Source organism: Solea senegalensis, linkage group LG19 (genome assembly GCF_019176455.1).
Source record: "Solea senegalensis isolate Sse05_10M linkage group LG19, IFAPA_SoseM_1, whole genome shotgun sequence".
Taxonomy (NCBI): domain Eukaryota; kingdom Metazoa; phylum Chordata; class Actinopteri; order Pleuronectiformes; family Soleidae; genus Solea; species Solea senegalensis.
In genome coordinates, this window is record NC_058038.1 from 10767928 (window position 1) to 10791746 (window position 23819).

Below are 23819 nucleotides of genomic sequence, written 5' to 3' on the forward strand. Positions count from 1 at the left end.
GAATGGCATATAACTCTGTGCCTCAGAATTCAACCACAAGGTCATGATTTTTTAATGAACACTATTAAAGATGCATGTTTGTCTTACGAATGATCAAATCATTCACTTTTATAGGTCTTAAGGGGGGAGAGTCTCGTATTAGAAGTCGATTCATGTGAGAAGTGGCTCCTTTATGCACTCCCCATCTTATAATCACAATGCTCGGTGCACCAAAGTGCTAAAACCAGCATAATCCCTTTGCTTGTTTGTCTTCGAACAGGTCGCATTGCTCTAAAGTGCTCCCTGTCTTATCTGAAAAGAGTCTCAGGCGTCTCTTATTATGCAGGGCACACTTCCTTTAGCTGTTATTACCATCCTTTTCTCTAGCTAACATGCCTGAAGTCTGTGAGGAACTGTTGAGCCCTTCGAGGCTACTTCACACGGCTTTACCTTTCCTCCCTAAACAGACCTCTTTCTCATCCTTGCAGTTGGCATTCATGCCCCTTGAATGTTCCCGGCTGCTCATTAGCATTTGTGAGCGATTCACCCCTCTGTCTGCCTGCTCGTTCAGTTGAGGAGAGCTTCCTCTATGGCGCACAGTCGCCGCTGTAGGTTCTCCAGTGAGCGCGCAGTTGCAGGCTTCGCGTGGGATCCACTCGTCGGCCCAGAGAGGTCGTATTCCTTCTGAAGAAGGAGGCCGTTCTCGTCCTCATGGGGCCTCCTTGTTTGTAAATGACTGACAGCGTGGCTGTGCCTGCGCATGAAGTTAGACATGATGAAGCCGTTCCCCCGAGGATGTCATAAATTCGGCGATACACGGGCACATTAGGCCCCCAAGGAAACCAGAGGTGACATGCACTTGTTTTTCATCAAGTTCCTACTGAGGCTCCAGCTGTGTTTAATACTCAAGGCGGCTCTATTGCACAAGGGGATACCTGATAGAGTCCACAGGGGGACCTTTCTTCTGCTGCGGCCTACTCTAAAGAGAAGCTGCAGCTCATTTAGAGGCCATCATCAAAATATGAAATAAATAAATGTGCAGTTTTATCTTGCTTTACCTTACGGCTCCCTCTCCCCTCTCTCCTGAAAGCCCCTGCTACTGAACTCTATGTGTCTTGTGAGTGACTGTGCATCTTGTTGTGTGTGTTTGCAGTAATGTGTGTGTGTGTTTGCTGACGCTCATGTTCCTGTCTGTTGAGCTTTAATCTAGGCAGCAGCATTGACATTCAGCCAACCGGCAGCTGCTATAATTTTCTGGACGTACGTTGTTATGCGGCCTGACAGCTGTCAGCCATTTCCAAATCTTTAAATCTTACGATAATCCACCGTGCTTATGAAAAAAGCATTTGTTTAAAACATCCCGAATCTGCATGTGATTAAAACTCTCCGCTCTAATGCAAGCACCGGATCATAATTCATCCACAGTGCATGCGAGACACACACACACACACACACACACACACACACAAACGCGGGCGCACGCAAAACACAGCCACGGAAAAGATAGAAAAATCAATGGGTACAAGATTACACATCTCCATCAAGAGAAATATAATACAGTTTTAATAGAATCAAAGGCGTCTTCTTTGTGCCAACAAAGACTGATGACGAATCCATTGGTGCACACCCACGCGTACAACACTCCATCACAAATAATAGAAGGCTTATCCTGCCTGTAACTCCACAAAAGTAGAGCCACATACTGACAGTGCTGCCACACTGGCCTCAGGCATCTTGATTTTAGACACCATACTAAATCCTGATCCCTATGTGTTGAAATAATACTAATTGTTTGCCTAAACTTAACCACTTTGATGTTACAAGTTCCATACGAGGCAGTGGGAAGACTGTAACTTACAGACGGCGGATATTCATGACATATGCCCTGTCGTCCCCGGTTTGGTGAATTGTAGTCAATTAAACATGTTTACTCCTCCAGAGAGCTAACAGATGTCCGCTCAAAATTTGGACCGATCGCTTGTTTTCTCGCTGCATCATGCCCAGAATGACCAGCTCGTGGCTCGCACAGCCTCAGGTGAACCGTGGTGGCGGGCCCGACTTCCTAATCAGACTCCTCGCGTGTCTTCGCCGCCCGCGTCCCATGTCTGGCTGCTTGACTGCCTTTTCTTTGCCTGCCAAACGCCGTCTTCGCATGTTTATTCATTTGGCCACAGGACGCTGTATTCACCAAGATGGAACATAGCACAACAGAATTGGGGGGAGAAAAACAAAACAAAACAAAACAAAAAAAAACAATACCAGAGATTATTGCCAGTAAGAGTGGATGTGTTTTGTTAAAAAAAAAAAGACGACAACATGTTTAAGTTGACAAATGATTGTGATCCACTTAATAGTTGAGCATCAAACTGCTGCTGAGATATCAATTTTTCTTTGCTTCAGGAGGCCTTTAATTGGCTCAGTCGAGCAGCAAAGCTGTGTTTATAGTTCATAATGGAAATGTAATGAAATTAACTTGTACCACAGTGTTTTGGCATACACCCCTTGCCCAGTAATTGGCATTTGCCCATGGGGCTATGGTAATGGCTATGCATGGGACACAGAATCCTATCTCCCACCATGTGTCTGTCAAGTTGCCATGTTTGGCCAGCTGACTGAAATTGTTTCTGACCGTGCCGCACTTCTCTGTGCTGCATCGCTAAATGCCTGATGATGAACGCTATAATGCAAAGTCTTTTACCTCACAGAGACAAGATCCGCAGACACGTCTCTGTGCAGAAAAGAAAACAGTTTGGGGAAAACTACAGGCCACTCAAATTAGATTTTTCAATAATAGCAGCGTTGACTACGGAGACGAGTCCCTCTTTTGGGGCCAATTTTAATCACACAGCTGAGAGAGGTTTAGATTCTGTGTCTCCTTGTTTACTGATGAGACGGAGGGGAGAATAACTGCAGGGGGAAGCAGACGAATTCTTCACATATTAATTCTCCTAAAAGTCTAATCAATCTGACACATGACTGGGAGGCACCTCTTCAGCTATCAAGAACACAAAGAAATGTCTCAGAATAGGCCCTGAGCTGGGACACAGTCTGAAAGAGGAAACGACCTTGGATTTGGGCAGTGCAGATGCAAAGTGGCACTGTTTGTTTAATTTGTCTGATATCGCTCTGACCAGGGAGTAGTATTGTAGTAATGTTGCACACACCGCTTTATCCGAGTTCCATTCAATGGCGCCATTTGAAAAGCCTTCACTATTGTGGCGTCATCTTATCCAGGGAAGAGAAGGATTGTGCTGAAGCAGTATTCTTGGACTATACATCTGTCTTCAAGCCCTTGAGCTGTTCCATGTAAACATTTAAACACCAACAAAGGCACCTCACGGAAAAACTGTGGTGAGATGCTTTTTTTTTTACAGCGTAATGTGTGCACTGAATCTCTGCTCTCATTCAGCTTGCCCCTCCTGGGGACTGGCGAGTATATTCCTGTGCTGTGAATAAATGGCAAAAGGGGCAAAAAACAGCATGCCTAAAAAAACAACTGGTGGAACCAATCCATTTTTCTTTGTGCATTTCCCCGAATAATTCCACGTCTTGACCTTCCAGCCCTTTTATTATGCTGACCTTAAACCAGCAGCGCTACACTTGCCGCTGCCCTGCACCACCTGCACCTGCATTCCTTGCAGTGAGCGGTGGCGTCAATAGAGCTGCAAAAATATCTGTTTCACTCAGTACAGATAAAAGGGATAGTAAAATACAAAAAGAAAGTTCCACAACACAGATATGAAGCGGCAAAACAGAAATATGCTTCTATGGGCTTCTATTTCTATGCTGCCTGCTCGTGAATTGCTGTTTGCTTTTTTGTATCGGCATCGCGCATTGAATCAGGGGTCAGCAGGTTGGCCGAGCAGAGAAACTGATGCTGTGGCACACTTCCTGTCCACTGGCAGGGTCATCTCTGGAAAGATGCTCTCCATCTGCAGAGCCGAGGTTAGTGCTCTGCTCAGGCAACGCTTGGCAGAAGGCCTAACAGTCCCACTAGGGGGCCTGGCAAAATGCTTCAAAGCTGAATCTCAGTGCCTTGGGCTCACTATTGATCAGGGCCAGAGCTGATTCTCGGTCTTTATTGTTCCGCTCTTGGCCACATGTGATCCCATATCATCATTTGATATCATCTTTTGTTTTCGCCTCACCTGCCTTATCCCTCTTTGCCAAGATAAGCAACACCGGGCCCTCCCCACCCTGGTCACGTTTTGACAGTGCTCCTCCCTCACTGGAAACAAATGGCTTGATGCCAGCGTGCGTCCAAAACATTCAGCGGCGATAAGTCTTTAGAAAGTCCCACCTTGAATCTCGTCCTGTGGAAGAGCTTTTTGTGCGCGGGTGTGAATGGCGGCGGAGGAGAGCTGTGGGGATCGGGCAGCGCACAATGTACACATATCTTTGATCGCTGTCCTTGCCTCTGACATCGACTGACTGTCAGCTCAGACGCGTGACAGTGATCGGAGCTGACAGCAGAACTGAAGGCTCCTGCTCGATGGCTCATGTCACATCTGGAATCCCTTTCCTTGGCCCCTCAGTCATGAAAGTGCTTCAGGTGCGAGGACCAAAAGCATATGGCAGGATTCAACCTTGGACGGAAGTCCAAATAAAAGCCCATGTCCAACAATGAAAGACAGACTGCTTCCATCTGCAAAGCCAAACATTTGGAGGATCATGTAGTAATAAATCAGTATATATCTATTTTGATAATTGGAAATTTAAGTGATTATTTTATATTTATAGTTGTGTATATATATATGTTATTATATTATATATTATTATATTTATTTATATTTATTCATATTTTATATTTTATAAAAGTGATATTTTATGCCTGTCACATGTAGCCTACTTAACCTTATTGGTTAAATCAGGAAGTCACACGGTACCAAGTCCAGTCTGAGAAAAGTAAATACACTTTTCACAGTTTATCGTGTGTGTGTGTGTGTGTGTGTGTGTGTTTTGATGTGTACTTTAATGTGTTATTCCATGACCATGTAGCATCAATGAAGGCTTCTCTATCTTAGTATGGAGGAAGTCACGTGGAGCCGTGTTGAGCACATAACCTGTGCCTTTGGTTGACTCTGTGCAGTGAAATATTTCTTATAAAAAATTTAGATCTGTTCAACCCCAGCAAACAATGGAAAGCGGTGATAGCAGCAGTCCCACATTATCCCAGGACGTGGCACTTTTCAGAGATATTATGGGATTACAACACTGTTGCGTACTTCAGATGCACCGTTTGAACTTCCAGTTGGCTCTAATTCACCGACCAATCAATCAGCCTGTATTTGAATAGGCACTTTAAAAAAAAAGAACCCATAAACAATACATCTCAAAGTTCTGAATAAAAGCAATAAAACACTGCTCCGTGCAACAGAGGAAAACAATAATAACAAGGACTGAGGAAACACAATTGTCAATCTCATAAATTTGCAATGAGGAAACGCCAAACAAAGACAAACAAAGATAAAGATAAAACAATATAATACCGAGAGAGATGAGAAAATAATACGAGATCAAGGGTTAAGATGCGATTATGGAATATTAAAAGTCAAGATACATCTATGCAATATTTAACATTTTAATTATTTGGAAAGATTGCCGCCACTAGTATTTGACCGCAATGTCCCGGATCGTAACATTTGAATTGTATGCCGAGTAAATAATTAATGAGTACTATTAAATGTCCCATGTACAATGAACAAAGGCTCCCGGAACACAGGGGTGGTCTGGGAGCTAGACAGCTTGAATGATACAAATTATGTAAGCCTACAGTACATACAAAAATCAATACAGCCGAGCAGCTCCTATTGAAATCAACAAATTGAAAAACTTGTGGTATTCACTCTGCTTCTACATTCTTGCAGGATTAATAGGACCAGGTCCATGGAGAGCCAGTGTTTGACAATGAAGCATGAATCCGCCAATACTTAAATCAAGTCAGCCATGTGTTTCTGCCCGGAATGATTTAGGATCAGTTTAGGAGAGCTCCTCAGAGGTTAAGCGGGAAGTCTGCGGTGCATTGCACCTCTGAGAGTAACCAATACTGACAAGGATAAAAGAGATCCTGTGCACATGCGTTTGCCTGTTTATGTTAATTTCCAAAGCTGCTTGACAGGGAAACCTAATAAAAGGGCCTTTATTGCTGTAATGCATGTTAGCGGATTCACAAACATGTGCACAAGTGGTGTGTCTTCCTATAAGTTGCGTCCCGGAAAGACGGACACGCACACACATGTATGCAGATTGTTTCATTACCGCGCAAATGGAGCTCTCTCGCTCAAAAGACCTAACCCGTGTTTGAATGCTGCTTTCTGCACAACTAATGAAAGTGGGGCACCGGCGTGGCGTCTCATGTGAATAGACAAAATCAGGAGCATTTTATTCAGAGTGAAGCTTCATATTTGGATGGCCCTCTGTGCAAAATGCTTTCCAATTTAACCTGTTTCCCTGCCACGCCGCAGCCGCTGCCAACCGCGGCGATGTGGCGGACAGGGGGAGGAACAGAGCGAGAAGTGAGCGCCGCTGTGGATGCGAGGATGGCAATGGGTGCGGGGTGTGGTAGTGGCTCAGTGGGGCATTGATGAAAGAAAGAAAGGAGAGCGCTGCATCAGTGGGGTAGAGATTGCTGTAGTGTACAGTGGCACAAATCCTAAATTCTGAGCAGATCCGATGGTAGCCAGGAAACAGCTGACAGTAAAATGGGGATCAAAAGGATTAGTGTGCCCAGTTTAAGCCCAAACAGCAACCCTTCCAATTCTCCCACTGCCAGCCTTTTTTTATACCTACACCCCTTTATTTCACTGCTGTGCTGTTAGGCACCACCCATCTCCGGTTATCCCTCGCTCACATCTAATTGTTTCGTTTGGAAATTGTCATTCATCATCTTACATTTTTTTTTACTGGAAAGCTTTGAATGAGGTCACGCGTTCAACCTTAAAAGAGAAGCTGGCTGAACACACACACACACACACACACACACACACACACACACACACACACGTGTGAGCACTGGCTCCACAAAAAGTACAAATGCCTACACACAAAAATAATCCAGACCAAACAAAGACGTTTTATCTGATGAAAAAGGATGCACATGTCAGACTCAATCAGTGCCGCCGTCTGTGATCTGAGTGAGATTCCCTGTCAGTGGGGCTTGAGACGCAGCCTGTTTAATTCTGCAGGGGGCTGCCATGTCCCACAAGCCTCGGTCAATGTCTCTTCTTGTTTCAGAGGCCGACAGATGCACCTTAACTCACAAGCCCAAGCGTCCCCTGTTGGGGACAAGCACTGTACTGCATCAGGACTTCTGACAACGCAGGCCGCGATGCACTGGATATGTGAACACACTCTAGACGGACACGTAGCTTTTTCCCAAGAGAGCCGAGCCAAATCGGATCTGCATCACAACCGAGGAACATATGACGGCTCCAAACTGATTTGTGACGCTTGACTAACGCGATGGCATGACGGCAGCAAGCCATCAAGGCAGGGGCGGCTCTCATGCATGGACACGCGGCGGCGGCGGCAGTAGCTTTGGCTGTTGCAGAGGACTTGGGAAACCATTTCAGTGTCTTTGTCTTCAGAACTTTCACGTACTTGCTGCTCAAGCTATTTTAATTTGCAAGTGAGGGGCTTTCAAATAGTCTTTCTATGTTCTGTGTGAAGTGTTTGAGTGCATATCTTATAGCGGTGCCAGACATGGTCTGCGCCTCTGGGGACGGCAGAAATGGGAGAGTTGGTGGGATTACATCAGTTCAATGAAGTTCCTCCGGCTGAGGTTAATTTAATGAAATTCAATTAAAAACAATTTTTTTTTTTTTCAATTGCTGTAATGACTCAAGGGGTTGCCTTCATTAAATTATGGAGTACGGATTGTGAGGGGGGGAAAAAAAAGAAATCACCAATCATTTTTTTTTTTTCTTGTTATCCTTATCCACCAGTGTCTTTCAAATGTTTCCCAGTGAATAAAGTGTGACTGTGGCACAGTTACTGTGGGAATTTTGAGGGAAAAGTGCGTGACGTGGTGCGGAGACCTACCTCTTAGCTGTAGACAATACATGTAATAATCTCACCACCACAGCAAACGTGCTCTTTTCTCTTCTTTCGCGGGTTTTTTTCCTGATGCTCAAATTGTGGGTTGGAGTGGACACAACGTTCATTTTGCCATTCTCGCCATTCTGTTTCAATGGCGAGAAACAGAATAGGAGACGACACACACAGAGAGAGAGAGAGAGAGAGAGCGTGTGGTGTACCAGGCCTCTTACAAACACAGACTGCAGAGCTGACACATGCAAACTCAAAGGGTGGTGGTGTTTAAAAGCTTTAATCACACCACTGCTCGGAGCCCGTTGCACTCTGCATCATTGAAAGCTTGTTTTATTAATGTTGTCCAGAGTGAAGCATGGAGGGATGGAGGGGTTTGTGGGGGTTGCATTGTGCTCTTGATTTAAAACTGGGTGGGGTGGAGCAGAAACAATGGCCATGAAAAAAACATGGCAAGTCAGTGAAAGGCAGCCCACTTCCATTACTCTGGCAGGCACAATGCCCAAAATGGTGCATGAAAGAGTGGACGCACATGGCAGAGAGAATCAGTCACATATAATGGGCCTCAGCGATTGAAGGAAAGCTGCAGACACTATTTACACATGGAGTTGTATGGAATGAAGATTTGTGTCAATAAAGCAAACAACACTTTTTAAACGCAAATATCAAAATATTGTTGGTTTATTTTGTTTGGAAATACACTTGTTCTTTGCGCTCCCTGTTTTTTTTGTTTGCGATTCTGACCATGGGCGGGCCCTAGGAAGCTGCCTGCTGATTGGCTACTGAGTTTTGGAGTGACAGCCCATTGGACCGCAAGTAGTCATGAGCTTGGAGTCGCTGTTCACCTGTCCCCAAGTTTTCCCAGACAAAATAATTATACTACTAATTATATAATAATAAGTATCTAACGTTTATGTATAATCTGACAAAGGTTAGATACTTACAATTAGAAGTTCCAGACGGACAGCGACTCCAAGCCCGCTGGAGTGAAAAAGTGTCCATAGAATGGTGCAGCTGCAGAAGTTGTAACAGAGTTGTTAAGTCAGTCCTGGATGTAAGACATATATATATATATATATATATATATATATATATATATATATATATATATAAAAACTTGACTCTGCTTAACTCTGTAGGATTACTTTATCATATGCTTCATGTGACACATGCTGTCTTCAAGCGAGCGGTTGAAGTTAAATCTCGTGTGAGTCGGCTGCCTAATTGCTCTCATTAGCAGCCGACGTTCACACCAGTTATTCTGCACAATTAACCGCCTGCCACCAAGATGTTATGAGGCGGAATATTGTGGCGGGTCAAGGGACAAAAAAGGCTGTAATTAATTCTCCCTTAAATGAATGATATTTTTTTTTTAGGTACAATGGCATTTCTTTTGAGATTCCCCAAGGGGAGATCTACTGATGAGTGTTTTTCTTTGTGTGTTGTGGAAATGAGGGAGTGCGCACAGTTGATGAAAATCAGGAGCCATTGTTGTTTGACAGTAGGCACCTTTTCAGTGATTGCCTGTGTTATTAATTTGTGAGATGAGAGGAGGCGGCCTCCTCCAGCCTCTGATGCTTACGCGCCGCATTGAAGAACTGCTGCTATGAATGACACTCAGGACTAATGAATATGAATACATTTATAAAAATAGGCACAGGCTCCCCTCTCGCCGCAAATTGGGAGTGACAGTCACATTGGCTGGGCATGGTTGATGAGAGAGGGAGCTGCTGCCCCTGGAGATGGAGGATGTTGCAGGGATCAGACAAACAACCCACACACACACACACACACACACACACGGGGTCTCCAGCACTTGAGACTGACAATCTTGTCATCTTATGATAGTGTTTACCCACTGGACACAAGCAGTCTGATACATTAACATCTGTGTGTACTTCACTGGCGTGCTCCTGAAATAATCATAGATCCATCACTGGGCTAATTGCTCCATTTGTGCGAGAAACAGTGAAAGGATCATTTATTACATGTGTGAAATATTCAGCAGGTGGGTGGCTTGAAAGATGATTTCTCTTACTTTACTTGGTAATACACCGACTGCTTATTTATGCCACGGTGTACAATGTGTGTGTGCACTTACACTTGTTTCCTGTGGAATTGTGTTAATTATTGTCATTAACGGGCAATTCATTACTTTCAGACTGATTCTGAGGATGTGCCCATAAGTCCGTTTTTGTTCGCCGCTGTTTGTAGTTGCATTTAAGCCCATTAATTACCTCCCATGCATTAATAATAAACCATAAAGGCATTTGTTCACATTCAGTATACAAGGTCCAATGCTTTTAGCTCAGTTGTTTATTTAATTGATTCATTTTTGACGCCCCTGATTATTTAAAAAAAACAAAAACAAAAAAGAAACACTGGCGGCAGCAGTGACTTTGTTCTGTTTTATTGCTCTTAACTTCCTATTTACAGTATATGTAATTATTCTTGACAATTTTAATACACACGCGGTCCATCTCAGAGAGGCTTGTTTTTTTCCGGGAAAAAGAAAGAAGAAAAAAGGCATTTCATTATTAACAAATGCCCTGACCTCAAACAAAAGAAGGGAAAAGAACAACAACTCGCAGTTGTCTGAGAAATATTCTACCCAGTGTGTTCTTCCTGTGAAACAGACGAGAGATAATCCAAACAAGAGTATGCAAATGTGTTCGTCTGTTTCACTCGGCAGGCGACAGTTTTAATTGATTAATTGAAGATGTTAATTTATTTGATTGGTTGCGTCTTGATAATCCACAGTGTTATTTTTTGTCCCCCCCTCCCCCCCACTTACATTATATTACCTGACAGCCTGAAAGCCTCCCCCCCTAAGTTTGAAGCACAGACAAGGATCAAACCCTCACAGATTTGGGTCTGTGATGAGAGGGAGACTCATCGGCGTTGACAGACGTAACCTTGGTGAGTGTTTTCTGGCAGACACTCGCGGTGCATGGGAGAGTGTGAGCGGTGAACACTGGGCGTGACTGATGCCGTGTTGATGTGAATGAATGAATGGATGACCTTGAGCCAGGTTGCTGTGGAGCAGCGGTTCAGTATTTTTTTGGGCCCTGAGAAAACTCATTGAGCAGCTGACTTAACTGGGTTAGACTGCACACATGGACGCGAGCCATCACACTGAACTAATTAACAGCCGAAACAACCTTGAAAGCAGCAGACAACAGGGTGTTAGCAGCATTTGCCCTCAGCCACTCTCATGACCCCACCACCACCACCAACACTTTCTGGTGTCTGCGTTATGTGTAATGCTACTCAAATTCATTTATTTTGCACTTGAACAACAGCCACTTTATAATATTCCCCTCGCAAGCCGAAAATTAGGTTTGAAGTACCTTCACATCAAACTGTTCTGCCGAAAATTGGAGAGGCATGAAACACAGATAAAAGCAATACACGTTGCCCCTGAACAACACAACGTGTTGGTTTGTGGGGCTGTAGATTGAAAAGAGACAGAGGGGGAGAGAGACGGGAGGCGCGGCCATTTCAATAAAAAGTGCTCATCACTTTCTCGGTGGCTCGTAAAGAATCCGCCGAATTGGATGACTCATTTTTCACGACGTCGCATGTCTGCGCGGTGTATACGTTCATGGCGTTGCCCTAGAAAGGGAATGCGCGTGCTTTCAACACGTGCTCCCATGAATCAAAAAATAGCGAGGGAAGAAAAAAAAAAGAAAATGGAGTCTCATCAAATTCTGTCAGATTTGAACTCTCATAACTCGGAGCCACAGGGATCCTGTTTGATTTCCACCTGAATCAGCAAGGCTGCCATTTTCTTACGAGGGTAGTTTGGTGGGAGCTGCTGCTGTGGGTCAGGGGCCAATTCAACGTTATTGAATAATAAATAAATAGAACTGTGTTTCCGGCTGTAGCTGATCCCTGTTGTTTCTTCTGCTCTCACTTATACCATGGCAGACAGACAGCAGCTGGGGCCTTGTATTTGCTGTAATGGCCCTGTATATATGCAGGGTTTCATATTTCAATCAGCGCCACGGCAGCAGAAATAGGTGGTTTAAGATGAAGTTGAAATTGGAAAGTGGCTATCGTGTCCGCATGAGGGAACACATTTGAATCTCAGCGGAGAAGGTGCTTGGCAGCGGCATCCGCAGCCGACTGACAAGTCCTTAAGAGCAGAGTTAAACTTAGAGCCACAAGTGCTCTCCTGCGCCTTTCAAGTCTGAGCCAAATGATTTTCCAGCAGAGGTCGCATCAGGGACTTGAGATTTGGGGGAAGTATTCTATGAAAGCCTCATATAGTCAATGATTCATCAATAGAGATATTATTGAGCGGTAAATTATGTATTGGACTCTTGAGGTTTTTTTCCCGCATCATTAAATGTCACAGGGCCCGTTCATTTATGTAATAATACATTTGCAATAATCACTGTTTTCATACATAAGTACTGTCAAGGAGACGACGTGTCTGTGTGAGTTTTGCTGGATTTAGAAATTCAGTTAAAGACGCTTAACTTCCTGCTGTCACTTATTCCTGTTGCCGTCTCCACTTCATTAACTGAATATTCATTATGTGGCTAATAGTCGTGCCTTTGAAGAGAGGAAATGATCATATCTAATTTTCTCCACTGGAGAAAGAACATGTCAGCGAGGGGAGCGTGCAGGAGAGTGTAGGAGAAGATAAAGGGAAGGGAGTGAGAGAATTAGATCAAGCAATGAATGGAGCAGCGGGGGTGCATGATGGTGGACGCATGGGTGAGATGAGTCTCCAGATTACAATGTGATTATATCAGTCCATCTCTCTGATAGCATTGATTGACCTGCACCTGTGTCTCCACAAATGCACCATCTCTCAATGCCAGTACTGTGTATGAGGGCCCTCTCCTCCACATTGTGCCTCTCGTGTTTGCAGGAAGATATTCTTTTCTTTCTTTACTCTTGGCAAAAGGGGACCAGATTATGAGGGTAAAAAAAAAAAAAACCTCAACCAGTGGCCACAGCAGTATTTCTTCCCCCCAGCAGCTGCAATGCCTGCCTGCCTGTGTTTATCGCTTTATCGATTACCATCACAAGGCAGTAATTTGCTGGGACTTGCACGGACATGATTAAAGACGTGCAAGCGATGCATGGAGGCTGAAGTCTGTGCCGCGGTGTCATGTTGATGAACATGCGCTGACACGCACACATAATACACAGATACTAACACATGGGCAAGCAGGAAGCGTTTAAGGTGAGGAGTGCATTCCTGTCATTGTCATCAATGGCTTTAAATCTTCTGAGCTAACCTTTTAATGCTCTCAGATCCTTATGGCTGGCTGGATAATTGATTGTGTTTGGTCTAATGGGATTAAGAGGCAGTAGTGGCCTTGGGCTGGACACAGTGGCAGCGATGGCAGCCATGGTAGTGAATCGGAAGATGGAGAGAGAGATAAAGACGCCGAGTGAATGAAGTGGGGTATTGAATATAGACAGAGGTGTGTGTGTGTGTCACAATGAGACACAAAGAGTGTGGCGTGGAAATGGACACACGGGAAGAGTGAGCTCCAGTGACAGAGAGGCAGAAAATGAGCAGACACTAAGAGGAGACAGGATAAAAACAGGGTGGATAGATAGCTGCAGGTCTGCTTCTCGGTCCATCCCTAATTAGCTGAGAGAGAAAACCAGGGAGCTGATGGTATCCCCATGTGAAAAGCTTGTTAGCGTAAGAGATGCTATCTGCCAGCTATTGGTTTTGGCTGTGTTTTGCTCACTGGGTGAGTCACTGGGTCTGTGGTGTGCAGCGAGATGAAAGCGGCGAGAAAATTAGAGCCAAGGTGGTGAGGGCCATCCCCCCTCTTATCATCTGGGATAAAGCCTGTCCTGTCTGAACTTATCAACAGCCCCTGTGCTCGAGCTTCTTCCCTAATACTCGAACTTGTTTGAATGTGTCGGTTTGCTCTCCCCCCTTTCTTCTCTGAATTATTTTTAACTTCCCTCCTCACTTGGGATGAGATAAAAGCAGAAGTTTGTGTGTGAGAGTTGTGAGGGATGTGGCTGCATGTGGGTAGTCGATTTCTTTCTCACCGACTGCTTGTCAGTCTTTATACTGCAGCCGTGTGTCAGGCATCCCTCGTCTCTTCATGTCGCGCATGGCTCTATCATGAGCGCATATGCAGTGCAGAGCTGTCATCATCAGTGCCAGTTTTTGTTTTTTTTTTCCTTCGTTTTTACATTTACTCCCCGTCTGGTACTACACGACAACGCCTCCCTTTCTATTTACGTATACAACCAAGCAGAGGCTCGTAGTATGAGGGTTACCAGGCTCTGTCATTGCTGGATTGTTGGCTCTATTCAGAAGTCTACTCAGCCAGATCATACCACAGATCCAGGTTTTGTCTCTGGTGAATAGAGAGACCGCTGCTGCAGCCCACAGCCCTTTTATTCTGCCTGGGCTACATTTTCTCTTGGTCCCAGAATATGCCAGGTCAGGATAACTGTTGCCCTTTTTTGGTGAGTGGTGGAAGCATTTTGCCAGCTTCCCGTGAGGGGAGTATTGAGGCCAGAATGTGTTATTGTGAATACGCGTCTGTGTACGCACTGGAGATCAGTGCAAGTGCTACTGAATGAGAGTCAGTGAAGAGAAAGCACGACAGAGAGGGAAGGCAAATGACAAATTTGGTGGGTATAGCGTGAACTATGTCTGCTCATGCTCTGGTGGGGATATGAGAGAATATGAGTGGCTGCTTAAAACTGTGTTTGCTAGTTAGAGCAAATGTGTCACTCTGACCTGGCTGTCTGCTTTTTCTTGTCGAGGAGACGACAGGTGAGGGGTTGCCATGGTTACCTGGAGTAGGGGTAGGGTTGAAATGAGCGTTTTTGTGTGGCGGCTTTAAGATTTCACATTTAGCACCTTTTTATGCCTCGCATGTTCCAGTCTTGTTTTGGTTATGCAGGATTTTGTTGTGCCATATTGGTGCAACAGGTGTTACTGGTAGCTGAGTGCCAGCCGGCACACATCGTGGGTGTTGGAAAGAGCTATCAGTCAGCCCCTCTCCTGCTCCGTAGAGACTTCCCAGAGAGCTGTGCTGTCTCTACAAGGGCCAGATGCTGCCTTGGTTTGCTCTGCTGCCCTCTTTCCTCTCTTCCCTCAGTCCCAGGCCCACATCAAGCACATGCAGCCCATTTCCCCCACAGCTCTAAATCTTTTTAATTCCATCATCTGTTGCCCATTGAGGGTAGCAATTTAGTCTTTACGCAGCATTTTAGTGTGCCATTAAAAATTCTGGGAGGGTTGGTGGCCAGGCCCTGTAGCAGAGAGGTGGCTGGTCCTCAATCTGCATCTCCGTGTCTAACCTTTGCATTGTCATCTCCTGAGACCCGTTCAACCATGAAGAAAGTGTTTGAACAGCTCAGACTGAGCACACAGAGAATGTATCGTACATGCCAAGCCCCACCACTGCATTATGATGACACTGTTGACTGCAAGTATTTTTTGATAACAACAGCGCAGAAGGGACTAGTAATTATCGAGTAGGCATTTTCTCTCCTTTTTTCTCTGCAGTTAACAGCCTTAAACACATGTAGAAGTTAGTCACTTCAATATGTGGGGATGGTATAATTTGACCTTAATCAACATCTGGAGCGGTAGGTTGTAAGTGCTTCTGCCCGGATTTTACAGACACCAGTTTTGTAATTTCCAGCAATTTCACCATTACTTTTACAGTGATTGGAAACTGGCTGTGCTCAGTTAATGACTTCCCTATACCCCAGATGGAGAGCAACACCCACACTCAAAACAATGACAGAACAATGACTTGCAAAATAATTCTGTCTCACATACTGATACCGGCATGAAGTGTTTACATCATTACGGCAGCGGCAGCGCGGTGGACTAACCTGAGGCTGCTCAGGCTTTTAATAATTAAGCTGTTTTGCCCTGTTCTGAATCAAGGGTCTCCTGAGGTGAGGTGTCATTGTGTTCACGCCTTCCAATGGGAGGGAGGGCGGCAATCCTGCAACCTGCAGCCATTTTCCTCCTCTAAGGTGACACTGACATGAAGACCGATTGGCAGCACCTGGGTGTCTCTGTGCTTCTTATAAACCTTAAATGTCCTACTACCCTAGTGCAAATAATTGTAACAGCAACAAATATTTGTCATATTCAGTGCTGCGCGTGGGAAATGATTTGTTTTATGTCACACGATGTAGGCGGCAGCAGCAGCAGCAGCAGCAGCAGCAAGACAGCTGCGAACAGGACGTATGACAGAAAACTCAAAGCGACACCTGCGAAAAGTCAGTCAGTCAGTCATCATCTACCGCTTTATCCTCAACCAGAGGGTCGCGGGGGGTGCCGTGCCAATCTCAGCTACATCGGGCGATAGGCGGGGTACACCCTGGACAGTTCGCCAGTCCATCGCAGGGCCACACAGATAGAGACAAACAACCATTCACTCTCACACTCACTCCTACGGTCAATTTAGAGTGTCCAATTTACCTAATCCCCACATTGCATGTTTTTGGACTGTGGGAGGAAGCCGGAGAACCCGGAGAGAACCCACGCACACACGGGGAGAACATGCAAACTCCATGCAGAAAGGCCCTTGTTCCAACCGGGGCTCGAACCCGGGTCTTCTCGCTGCAAGGCGAGAGTGCTAACCACTACACCACCGTGTGGCCCACCTGCGAAAAGTTCCGCAAGTAAATTCTGCTGCTGGAAAAAAAACCTTGCCATTGTATCATTGTTTTGAGCGCAGGTTCACAGTGACCAAATGAAAGATCAGTCTCGTCTCAAGTGTTCCTACAACAGACAGCGTAAGACAATCAGTGAGCACGTCATAGCATCGAGGTCTGTACAGTCGGTTTATTCTACAGCACTACTTCAATCTCTAAATGCATTGGAGCAACTTGTTTTCATGCCTGTTTATCACATTACATTTGCCAGCATAGAAGTGTTTCACCACAACAGGGAAGATGTTTACCACGGACAAAAACCTCCATTCGGCTGTTTGATGAGATTGTTATTATCAGTCAATATTTCCTGTCTACCTGTTTACTCTGGTATCTCATTGGCCGTGGCATCAGCATGCTTTTACCCAGTATCTCATAGACAAAGATAAACACTGGTGTTGTTTACTGGTGAGCTGATGTCAACACCCGTAATGTCACGGATACCCACAAACAAAACCGCAAAACAATGATGTGGGATTAGCAGCCCGCCAATCAGGGACAGCCCAAGGGTAGCAACGAGATACAGGCCTGTTTAGCAAATTTGTTTTGGTCAACGTCTTGTTGACAGCTGTCTGTTCACATGTCAGCCAGCGACACGGACCTAATCCAAGGCCACATGGCACCGCATACGTGCACACAGTGACAGTGACAGTAAGAAGCGCAACAACATCACTCTTGAATCACGAGGTGCTGGATTATTCCTGGTGTGGCAGATCATCCGTGGCCCTTCTCACCCATCCAGTCAGACTCAGAGGTGGATTACAGGCCGTGTAATCTGACAGTGTGTGGTGACACATGGCAAACATAGGATGTCTAGGGAGAGAGTCGAAGTGGGATGAATTAGAAAGGGCTGCTTAATCCAGGCTATACGGCCCCCACAGTCATTCATGTTCCCCCCCCCCACACCAGGCCACACACAGGCACTCACGCACGCACACATATGTAGCCACATATTGCACATATACGCTGATATTTCTGGGCCTGTGGGCTTCCTTGACATTACCTCCCTGACATTACCCCCCTCAGAGCCCAGCCTGGGATTCCTGTCATATTTTTTCCAGGGGTAAGACTCACATTTTCAGTGCGGTGAAAACCAGTGGCGCTGCAAAACCTTTACCCTCCTCTCCTCTTCATTACCATGTCAATCATCGCACCATTGTCACTTTGAATCTATCGCTGACCTAAGCCGCCTCACAGCTAAGATCCACACAAACTTGAGAGACACAAGACGGACTACTTCTCCAAAGCACTTCTCAGTTGCCTCTCTTGCCCAAGCCTTGCCATATTATTCTTTTCCCTTTTTTTATTCAATGATCCAATTTGCAACATTTCCACATATTAGATGAGCCTGTACATGCAGAACAGAGTACACATGGCCAGGGAATTGAGAAGTGCAAATAATTCCCTCATGTGGAAAGGCTGCAATTAACTGGAGATGTCAGCCTTTGTAAAATATAATTGAGTTCAGGACGAAATGAACGTCTTTAATCCGGCCGACAGAGCACTGTCAATCAGCGTTCCTTGCATCCCCTAAACCAACTGCCATGCTTGTTTATGTCCGTCTCACTACTGAATTTTTGGACACTCATTCCTCTGGCAGCTGCCTCTCTTTAATGCGTGGGTGACTTTGTGGCTTTGGATGCTGTAGTGTTGGGAGAGACTGGACATCTGTTTTCTCTGTTTGGGCTGGAGATAACATTGTGCAATCAGGCGTAGTGTCTAACACCTGTGTGATTGAAGAAACATTTTCTCCATTACTGAGCGTCGTAAGTCGCCTCGTGCGACGCGTGCAATGATATCAACAAGGGAATGCGGCTATTAGCATGGCATGGCTTCACCTCAATTCTAAGGGTCAAATAACAGTCGGCCATTCGTCTGTCTCTGGAGTCAATGGGCTTCTTCCTCGGTTGTAGATACAGCGCCGCAGTGCTGTGCAAGGTGGCGTCAAGACACACCCGGCTGGAAATGTCAACCATTTACAACACTCTAATGTTGTCTGTCATGGAAAAGATGAGCGCTGACCTTAAAGGATAAACGAGTTCACTTAGAGGAAAATCATTGTTTTGTCCTTTTTAATTCCTTCCCACCTTTAGTGCGCACTGGTTCAGACGCAGATCTATGGCTTTTCTCGGATCAACCCCGTACTAGAGAGGTAAAGTGTTGGGAGCACATCTCTCACAACCAGGCCTCTGCGTCTTTGTCTTATGTGTGTCACACAGTTCAGTTTTTGTGTGGCTAATGATTGGCCTCCTCAGTGATACCCACCGACTCCCAACGGGGCTGCCGCGGAAATGGATTCATTACAGGGCGTCTGACAAATGGCTGCCCACGGTCCCGTCAGCTTTGTAAACTCTTTTGATTAATCAGTGAAAGACAGCACCCGGTCACTTAGCGCGACCTTAGAACCAGCTTGACACGGGAGCTGTGGCTAGAAGGGCCTCCCACTCAGAGATTAATTGCGTGGACCGCTTGTTGTTGCTCGCCACTAACTGACGCCGTCTTTACCCCAGACACCTGAGGACTGGCTGCAGGAGAGAAACTCGCTCTGTCTTGAAACTCTTTATCTCTGAGAGTTGACTCGTTTTGTGGTGCACCCTGTTGTTGTGCTTTGTTCTCTCCAGGATTGTCAAACAGGTGAATGCACTTTGTTGTTTTGCATTGTGAAGTGACCTGCGAGGAATGTAAGTAGATGTGCTTTTGCGGAGGTGTCATACCATATTAATATGGTTTACCTGTGTAGGAGACATACAAAAGGTGCTTTCACAAACAACGGATGTGCAAATTTTCCACTGTCATTTGTCTGCCCTGTTTATCATCCGTGTGCCTTCAAAGCATCAGCAAGTAAATAATCAAGAATATGTGCTTTGCTGCTTGTGGCCTGTTTTCTCTGAAGATTCATATTGAACATGTGCTTCTATAAATATGTGTATCATTGATTGCGTATTTGAATACAGAACAATGCCCTCATGTACCAAACAGAACACAGCCGCTAATGTGAAATATGGGAATTTAACCTCTTTTTACACTATGCAGTCTGTTCAGGGTGGGGGTTTTGGGGAAGGAGGATTGGATTAATGTTAGCGAGACAGGGGATGCAGATGTTGCTGTCTTCAGCACCAGAAGGCCATCTGAAATCACACATGGAGACAGCGTTATACTACCGTTGTTTCACGCAGTGTTAACGAGCAAGGTCGGAATGATATAAGGTCTTCTTAATGGTAATATCACAGGGCTCTCTCTGTCCGTATATGTATGTGGAAGAAAGAGGGCAGTGGATGAGAGAAGGTTGGTGGATTGTTGGCCATGCATGATCCCCTGCAATGGGAGGCGGATCCAGTCAGAGCCCTCAGTCAGCACATCCCATAAAAGCACCATGGATGGCTTTACTGGATTGCAGAGTTTATTTTTTGCCCTCATTTGTTTTCCTTGCTCCCGTTTAAGACGAGGTTTTGTACCATTGTGAGGCGTGCGCTAAAGAGTCCAACATTATCACAGCTGTAATCTGCTGTTATAGTTTCTCTCCCACTAAAGTGCTCAATAACTGCAGGACAAAACGCCTCGGAAACAGACAGCGTTGTCTGGTGCAAACAACAGGGTGGATCATTATGCCAGCTTAAACCAACAGCTTGTAAATTGAATCCTGTGGCATACAGTCAAGTTTACCGTGTTCAGTGGAGCTTTGCCACTGTCAACCAGCCAGCAGCACCCCAAACTGACCCTGAGGATCAACAACACCTGGCTCTCCTCTTGTTAATCATGGGCATGGAGCCAATCTAAACAACAGTGTCTGTGTAGCTATTTCATTTCTTTTAAAGGGTCACCCATCCCTATACGGCACATCACAGTATTTTTTTAATACAAAGTAAGGCTGTTTGTTCTAAGTCTAAAGGTTTATTGTCGAAGTCAGCTGCCCTCTATTGCACCTCTTTCAGGGTTAGAGTCTAATTTGCTGTTCTCCTCACCATGTCTGCATCAATTTGCTGATTTCGTTCCCTTCGTCAAAGCGTATTATTGATGCTAATGGCCCGAGATGCCGTACACAATTGGTACTGATATTCTCTCGGGTAAAAATAAAGTCACGTTCAACGCAGATAATGCGTCGTTTTCGCGCGTTTGCCATGTGCATATTTGGGCTTCGTGGTGGCTCAGTCTAACGGGCCACATGCGTGACACATATCCTCTCGTAGCAGAGAAATTATGTGCAGCAGCAATCACTTTACGTTGCCAGTACTGAGCAGATGGAGTGTGATATACAGTGAAGCAAACACACTGGTGAGTGTAGCACGAGTGAAGTCAGGCCAGCTCAGGGGGAAGGGGACAAACAAATCTGAGAAAACAACATTTAGCAGGGCTTTGGTCAGGGCTGTCTACCCTTTTGATGGACTTAAGTCAGATAATTCATCTGCTGATCAAAGTAAGATTTGTTCTTAACACCACGCTTATCCGTTTATTGCAAACACATCTTTCCATCCCTCAGTCTGCTCCCTACTCTTCATGTGTCTTCTCCTCTAACCGTGTTGTGGTCAAATAGGATTATTGAAGAACTGGACCACATATGGCCCGTGCTGGTCCCCATCCCTGTTGGGGGACGTAATCCCATACACACCCTGTCCTGCTCACACACTCATTATCAGATGGCCAGATGCCACATTCCCACACTTTCAGCAGCCTCGTATAAATACATGTTTTAAAGTGAAGGGTCTTCTTTCTCCTCCATTATCTCCCCCAAATTTGTGGATGACAAAAAGGTTTGATGTATTCTATCTGGGGGATTGGTGGAAAAGAACGGACCCACAAGGAGATTACAGTGAGGGAAGTAGAACAACAATGCATGGATTACAGCCAGGATTTGTGTGAGGAACACATGATATCCTCTCTCATCCCTTTATCAGATTGTTTGTGATGGAGAGGCAGTCATGGCACCACCAGTGGGCCCAGAGAGAGGAATAGGTTGGAATTCATTAGAACAGAGCTAGAGAAAATGATGATAGCGGCTCATAATTCAACAGCGAATCATCTCATAGTCTGAGAAATCTCTGTTAACAGGTAATTTCTTTTCTAAAACATTCAGCGTGAATTTGCTGGGTAGACTGGATAATTGCAAGTCTATGATTCAGTGTGACGTACTTCATCCGTTTCTATAATTGGGGCGGCCAGTGCAAGTGCAGACAAGTGCAATGTAATTCACATATAACTGAAGCGAACAGGTTATTTTAAAAGACTACAGTGGTTATGTGGTTAGTTGCTGTCGTCACTGTGATTTTGGAGACAGAATCTGCATCGAGAGGAGGTTTAACAACAACATGTGACGGTTGTTCATTTTCCTGTTTCCTGGTTCGATTTAACGGCTGCGCACTGCAATACACTATTAAAGTAATAAACAAATAATAATAACAATGACATTATAGTATTATATACAAAAGTATACAAAAAAACACCATATCCATTAGAGCTGCGATTATTATATAACGATTATTTTTACCATCGATTCACCTGTCGATTATTTTCTCGATTCATCGTTTGGTCCATAAAATATCAGAAAACCTTAAAAAAACAAACCAAAATTATGAACTTTTAATAATTCCTTTGTTATCCAGAGCAAAGAAATGAAGACAATTCTTGCATTTAAGAAGCTTAAACAATCGGAAATCTTGTTTTAATCATAAAAAAAAAAGCTTCAAACCAATAAATCGATTATCAAAATAGAATTCTAGTCAACTCATTTCATTGCTGACTAACCACTTCCATTTTTGATGAAGTCTTACCGTGGGCAGCCATTGGCCAAGTGGAAGGGAACTTGGGCTTGTGACTGACAAGGTACCTGAGCAAGGTACCCAACCCCCATTGCTCCCTGGGCGCAGATATGTGCACACTTCTCCTGGGCCTGTTCACTCCTGGTGTGTCAACAACAGATGGGTTAAATGCAAACCACAAAACTACCAGAATAGTCCTTTACGGGAAAACAAGACGGGTATTTGTCTGCAGCGAAGTTGGCCACATACTTAATGGGAGTCCTGAATCACAGTGGTGAGGGAGGTATAATTTAACCTGTACGGACAGAAAATCTATTGTTTTCCTCCCATGAAGCTGTACACAACATGGCCTTTCCCTATGGTTATCTTTACTTGACCAAGGAGGAAATGAATGCACTCTTACGCTGAACGCTGCCTTATTTATTGTCCGTGACCTGGTGAACCCGACTCAAAGCGGCAAGGCCGTAGGTCCGTCACGACTCAAGCCGAGACACCTCCTCACACAGCGTTGTCCTCCCACACCCATGCCTCCACGTCTCCTCTACGTACTCTACTGAGTTGAGGAATGGAGCTGATGGAAACATTTCGAACAAGAGGATGCCGGGACGAAGACGGGCAACAGAAGCAGCCGCGACCTGACCGCTATCTCTGCGAGCTGTCTATTCCTCCAAATGTGAGACAGTAAATACCTTGTTTCGATCATAGCCACGCGTCATTGTGACCGTCAGTGCCACAATGGAAGCTCTGATGAGGGGCACATGCAATTGCTCTCTCTTAATACAATCTCACAGTTCCCATTACACCAGTGCACAATAGGCTGCTCGCCTGGCCACTGATTGAGTTCCTACTCTGCCGGAGCTACCGAGAGTAGCAAAGCTACTCCCTCCCACCATCCTCACCCTTTCACCTGCTCCTGCCTCCTGTCCAACACCTTCCCCTGCTTAGGGTTTGATTTTCTTGTTTTTTTATTCCCTCACTTAATGCCCAATTCTCTCCTCTCCTCTTTTTTTTCCTCCCCGACATTTCCTCCAACAAAGAGGAAAAGAGCGACAGTGACCTGGTTTCTTTGGCTGCTATTGATCTGATCGATAAGTGTCTACTTTTAGAGTGTTATCCCATCTGATTGATGTTAGGCACACCTTTATCAGGACAGCCTTAGTGGCTGTGGAGAAGGAGTCTGTCAGGGAGCAGTGCTGATTATGAGGGATTCTGAGGAGGTTTGCTGAAACGGTCACGAGGTGGGTTGCATTCGTTTCCTGAGGTAAAAAAAGGGAGCAGCGGTTCTCAAAAGTTGATCTGAGGTTGTGGGAACGGGGATTTATTTGGTGCAACTGCACTCTATCTTTGAGGAAAAGTGTGGCCTTA

The 23819-nt window shown here is 45.1% G+C and overlaps 1 protein-coding gene across 4 annotated transcripts in view; it reads left to right on the plus strand.

Annotated features, from left to right (window-relative positions):
* Positions 1-23819, plus strand: part of sdk2a (sidekick cell adhesion molecule 2a) — an 81542-nt gene that overhangs the window by 1269 nt on the left and 56454 nt on the right. The window lies entirely within an intron of this gene.